Here is a 6,859-nt window from a genome sequence, read left to right on the forward strand (position 1 = left end):
ATATCAATATGACTGTTATTTTTATAACTAGTTTAATATAATTGTTATGATGGTCTAGATTAAAATAAAGTCAATTTATTGATAGTTTCAGTGGGTTTAAGGGTCACACTGTGCTTTAAAAAAAATACTCTGAAAGTATTTTAGTTGAAAGATCTTCTTCCAAGTAGATACTACAGCTTGTGAAATCATAGCTCTCCTTAAAAATGATCCAGATTAGTAAATATTTTGTTGAAGTTCCTTCCACAAAGATGTAATCTGGATTTAATCAAACTTGAAGTGGGCGGGCAGCTAGGCGTGTAGAGGAGTTTTAAGCATCAGGCTCTTGAGTGTTCATGAATGTCATTCCTTGGTTTTCACTCTATTGTCTTGCAGCAACGGACTCCGGCTAGGCTCTCTTATCTGGATTCATAATAAGGTGAGGGTCCTTAAAGTACTATTTCTACAATGATTATTAATTTAAAAAAACTTCATAAAATGTGGACTGGAAGGTTTTCTCCTTTTTTGTTTGTGTAAGAAAAATAGTGCATGTTCTGGAACATCTCTTCCCTCCCCCCCTTTTTTTTTAAAAAAAAGAAAAGATGCTTCTTTTTGGTAGCCTCTTAGACAACCAGATGTAATTTATGTGATATCACAATTCCATCTACAGCCCATTTTACATTATTAAAAAGTGGGTGGTTTGTAAAGAAAAGTAAGGCATATTAGCAATTGCATGGAGAAATCTGTGTCAGTTTCTTATCAGTGTAAGCAAACAGAGACTTTTCCAGGTTTCATTGCATCCTTCTCCCCTCTCACTTCAGTTTCAATTACAGCTTAGGAGCCTGAGTTCTCTAATACAATTCAAAGTTCTGTCCTCTAATCACTGCTTGATTTTTTTGTGTCTGTGTGTATTTTTGCATGGACAGTGCAGGCACAAGAGCAACAACCTCCTTGAGAATTCAAGATTTGTCTAAAATTTTGGGATGCTGAGTTTGTGGTTACTTTCATTACTTCACCTTTCTTTCTCCAGATTTAATAATAATATCAGAGAAAGTGGTACATCCAAATATAGACTTTGGAAATTCTATACAATTTGGGAAAGAATACATTTAAAAGAGAGGAGGCATATTTTACTCAAAGCAAAGAGTTTGCTTTTTTTCAGACTATTCAAACTTTACAAGTATTCCAGGAGAGAAAAAGTGGAGGAAATTTCTCTTTGGTAATATATTCACTGGGCGTCATTTTGGGATAATATGTTTCAAGGTGATGGAGTAGCGGTAGTCAATCCCTTGTAATTTTATGTATAATCAATAACTATAGTTTTCATTTTTAGATAATCAATTTTTTAAAAAATCAATGAACTTAGTCATAAGTAACATATTTTCAAAATTTGGTTGAAAGAATGTTAAAAATAATCAGACAAGCTTTGTTATGGAAATGGGACAAAATAGACATGCAAACTGTAAATAGATTAAATCTTGAAGATTTTTTGCAAAGAAAAATGTTCTATTACACATTAATTGTTAGCACAAAACTTCATCTTCTTTCTATATTGTGTAAAATTGTTGGAGAGTCCATACATTTCTTTATTAAATTTATAGGCTGCCCATCTCACTTTTGAGAGACATGACCATTGTAGAATTTAAGAAAATTAGGAATATTAATATCAGTTCAATTTAAATTTTAGTTTAAATAAAACTATCATTTCCATTTCTTATTTGGATGCATTAATAAAACTGTATCACCCAAATAAAGGAAACAGAAATAAAATATTCAATTCTATAAAAGAATAGCTGTTAATGCTTTTCAGTGGGGATAAACAATGCAGTAAACGTATACAATTATACCTTGCACTTATTCTTTGGTTATTTTTTTAAAAAGAAATCTTCATTCAAAATTGCAGCATTCAATGCTATAATCAAATGTAATTTCAGGATTAGGCAAACATGTCTTACATTTAAACATGTCAACATTACGAAACGATGTAGTTCAGTTTAGCAAGGGATTAGACAGAAATACTTGAGAAGTTTCACAGGATAGCAGTTGCATTGTCTTGTATCAGGTAGACCTATGCAGTAAAAAAAGTTTTTCCCTGTATAGCTCTATCTGATATGAAAAAACAAATGTCCAGAGATTTACACCACATTTCTGTTAACTAACAAGAGAATATCAAGAAATTTTTACTTAAATCTTGGCAGAACTACTTTCATTTGTATGCTCTGTAATTTAATAGATATGCAGCTCATTTTCCCAAATAAAAGTTTTGTAAAAGCAGTATCTAAAACATACATTGTAAAAACAATAAGTGTAAATATGTGGGCTAAAATACTGATTAAAAATTACCTATAAGCTAAAACAAATACTTAAAAATATCAGGAAGTCCAGAAAAATATAATATTTCAAAGAACCAAATAAGTTATATTCCTCTTTCACGAGGACCCCTTCAATGGCATAGATCTAGCTAAATGTTGCATAAACGAACATAGGATTTCTGTTCTATTGGGCAATTACCATAACTGAGATAATGAATTTCATAGATAGGATGTACAGTTGTGCCCATAAGTTTACATAACCTGGCAGAATTTATGATATGTAAACTTATGAGCACAACTGTACCTGCAACATCAAATTGATGTTTGGGATAATAATCAATAAAGAACTATTAAGAAAGAAAACTCACAACAGACTTTTAAATAAACACATTCTCATAACAGAAAGATTATGTCTGTGGGTAAACATTTAGCACAATTTGTGGGTAGTTTTTGATGCATGCTTTGTCTCTAGTAGTAAATCATAAAAATATTTTTAAATCATGAATTCAAGTGTAATTTGATGTCAAGAACAGTAACATTAAGAAACATATTGAAAACATAAAAGACAAAGAAGTATTCAGATTCTAAACTGGCATTTGAGCCACAGCGGCACAATAGCTAGAATGCAGTACTGCAGGCTACTTCTGCTGACTGCCAGCTGACTGCAATTTGGCAGATCAAATCCCACCAGGCTCAAGGTTGACTCAGCCTTCCATTCTTCTGAGGTGGGTAAAATGAGGACCCAGATTGTTGGGGGCAATATGCTGACTCTGTAAACCACTTAGAGAGGGCTGTAAAGCACAGTAAAACAGTATATAAGTGTAACTGCTATTGTTATTTACAGAAAGAAATCATGATTTAGATAACAAAAAGTTTCCCACCTCTTTGTGATAAAAACATTACTTGTGACTGTAATGCTGTATATATAAAGTATTCATTTAGACAACAGATAATCTTTGACTTAGAACAGTAGGTCTGGTGACCATTCAAAGTTATGACACTGAAGAAAGTGACTTATGCCCATTTTTCACATGTATGACTGTTGCAGCATCCCCATGATCATGTGATCAAAATTCAGACACCCGACAATTGATTCATATTTATGACGGTTGCAGTGGAGTCATTTGATTGCCATTTGCGACCTCCTGACAAGCGAAGTCAATCGGGAAGTCAGATTCACTTAACAATCATGTTACTAACTTGTGATTCATTTAAAAAATGTGGAAAAAGATAATAAAATGGGCTCACAAAATTCACTTAACAACTGTCTCGCTTAGCAATGTAAATTTTGGGCTCCATTCTTATTAACAAAGAAATGGGCCATAGGACTATGGTCCAATGTTGTATGTATACTGTGTATATACATACAATGACAATAAAGAATTCAACTCAGTTCAGTTCATAGTCTGCTTATCGGGGAAAATGCTGACTTTTATCAATGAAAAGAAGAATAGCAGAGGCTAGGTATAGCTGAGCACTTTTGAAAAACTAATTCTTTTATTGATTTACCATAAGAATTTCCCTTGTTTTCACATTGTTAAATTAGTTTCTGTGCTTTTTAATGTGATTTTACAAAGGCCTTTATTTTTCCCCAGTGTCCTTTTCTTCCTCATCAATGTCAATATGCAGATGAGCCTATGAAATATGACTTATTTTCTTCTCCCTCAGCATAGTCTTCATGTTACTAAACACTAAATTCAGGATAGAAATTTGCAAAACTCTGCTAGATAGATGGGAAAATAAGGAAAGAAAAATAAGAAATGTAGCAATTGTCCCATTGCTACATGGATGAAAGATAAACTATGAGCTTACACATAGAACATGAAGGAACCTAATTTTGTTCAGTGCTAGGCAATACATTTCCTTGGGTTATCTCTGAAGGATTTATACTGAAGATTTAATGTACACAACATAATACAGTTGAGAAAGTCCAGAAATATTTCACGAGAAGAGTTCTCCACTCCTCTACTTGTTGCAGAATATCTTATGCCACCAGACATGAAATTCTAGACCTAGAAAACCTAGAACTATGCCTCCTTCGGTCCAATCTAAATATAGTATATAAAATTATACATTGCAATGTCCTACCTGTCAATGAATACAAGTTGAACTATGGGTCCTTTGTAATCTCTGGCTGGTTGTTTGATTGAATATATCTTATTACCCACTAAGTAACATCATCAGTATTAATGTTTTGGATTTGCTTTGTATATAGCAACTTGTCCTACCAGTGTTGGTGGGAGATTGGTTTTCTCCTTTGCAGTTCAAATCCCATCAGGCTCAAGGTTGACTCAGCCTTCCATCCATCTGAGATGGGTAAAATGAGGACCCAAATTGTTGGCGGCAATATGCTGACTCTGTAAACCGCTTAGTGCTGTAAAGCACTATATAAGTCTAAGTTCTACTGCTATTTAGGGGGGATTATTTTCTGCTTTGTTATTTGTCTGATATTAATCCCTGCTTATGTAGGTGTAGTTTGGTAGAAAGGATGTGTTCTGGTCTTTTTGCTTTCTTACTTTTTAATCATAAGCTTTGAATTGTGTGCAAATGTGGTTTCTATATGCCTATTAATGGTTGGTAAGTCTGAAAGCTAAGCTTCCAGGAATTCTATAGCATTTTTGGATTTAGCTTGGTCTAGGTCCCTTCCAATTCTATTATTCTGAAGGATGCTCAGTTTGCCATTTGAAATTATGGTGAAATCTATGTGTTGTGAAATTAAGTTTTCATTGTATCTTCTAACTGCTGGTTGGTATTCAGATGCACCATGCTAGTTTTTTGCCTGTCTATTTTATACAGTGGCTGTTACAATCCTTACACAATATTGTAGATGAATCTTCTTTTTAATTCTTTGGCTTTTTGATTTACTTTTACAGGGTTTTAGCTAGTTTGTGAACTATGGTGATAGTATGTGGTTGTACTGTTGATAGTTTGAGATGTTTTTAATTTATGGTAGTTTTATTCTTTTTCATAGTTTGTGTTGGTTGTGCTGTGATGGGTTGAGTGTTCAGGCACTTTTTGATAAAGTTGCGTGGGTATCTATTTTGTTGGAAGAAGTTATGTAGGCAGTCTGTTTCCTTTTCTTGGTATTCTAGATTCCGGTCTGTTTGTACTATTTGAATAATCTTAGATATTCTCTTGGATTGGTCCTTTGATAATAGAGAAAAGGAAAACACCACTAATACCAGCAGCACAAGTTACTATATATAAACAGGGAGCAAATATCACTCACTAGGATTGATTTTGTTACCTAGTTGGGTAATGCAATGTTTGCAAGCAAACTACAAGCTCTGTTAAGGACTGCATTGCTGTTTATTTGCATAAAAATTCTTCTAGGCACATCAAAGTTCACATAACAATCAAAGTGGTTGCAGTCTCTTTCCTTCTATAAGGCAGGAGAATGAAGTTTTACTACTTATAATTTACTTTGATGATAAAGGTAACTCTTCATTTTCCTGATAAAGCCGTACCATTCAAGGTAATTACTTTTATCTGTATTCTGTTGAAGATTTTACCTAACCTGGTAACGAAAAGTTTGGAAACCAACTCACAAGCTTAGAGAATGAACCTCCACCCTCATCCTACACCCGACCTGCAGACATTCACTATCGCAAATCCAGGAAGATGAGAGAGTGTGGGCTTCTCTCAGTGACTGCCTCACTAGAATTTTCCAATTGGACATGCTTCGCTAAGTTTGAACAAGCTTAGTCTTTCATCTTGATTGTCCTGCTTTATTTCTTTTTCCCCCCTACTTCTTTCTCCTACTTTTCAGATCTATTACCTGCTCACATCACTGATGGTATGAAAGTTGGGAATCCATTATCTACTAATTTTTTAAAGGCCTTTCATGAATACCACCACAAGGACACATAACTTTCATCTTCTGACTATTTAAATAATTTATCAGTTTCTTAGAACTGAGGAATTGAGAAAAGTAAGTTAATACCCTGGTGGTTCTCCACCTAAAAGTGGTGTAAAGAAGAGAGCCGTCTTGGATATTGTCCAATTCACCTGCATTTTTTATTCTGTAACCTATACTTTGGCTGTGTCTTCAGGAACATTAATTACTAGTTCAGACTGCTGGAGCTGATCTTTTGGGGTAATTTATCAAGGAACACATAGGGTATTTTAAAAAATTGGTCACATTTTGTATTCCTATGTATTCTGATGTTGTAAAATGGAAATTGCTTGGTTTTGTCTTGTCTCAAACACCTCATGTTTTAGAAATTTCTGCCATATGGTTTCTATACTTCAGAATCAATTCCTTTTGAATAATATTCAAAGTGATCTTACAAGGTTTAAAAAGGCTCTTAAAACACTTTATTTGTTCAGGTTCTTTGAAAGACCTTTTCAATAGCAATACTTGGTAGGACTTGGATTAGGTTGGATTTATATTGTATTGCTAATTTTATTATGCTTATACTATATTAAAATAAACAAATGAAAACATAATTATGATACTCAGTTCTTGTACACCACTAGCTAAGCTTCTCCATTGTTTCCTAGGACCAGAGACAATGACTAATCTCCAGGAAATCATCATTGGATACAGGTAATAATGAGCTCACTAATTA

The sequence above is a fragment of the Pseudonaja textilis genome, chromosome 4 (genome assembly GCF_049901715.1).
Source record: "Pseudonaja textilis isolate UNSWEBS1 chromosome 4, rPseTex1.2, whole genome shotgun sequence".
In the NCBI taxonomy this organism is placed as follows: Eukaryota; Metazoa; Chordata; class Lepidosauria; order Squamata; family Elapidae; genus Pseudonaja; species Pseudonaja textilis.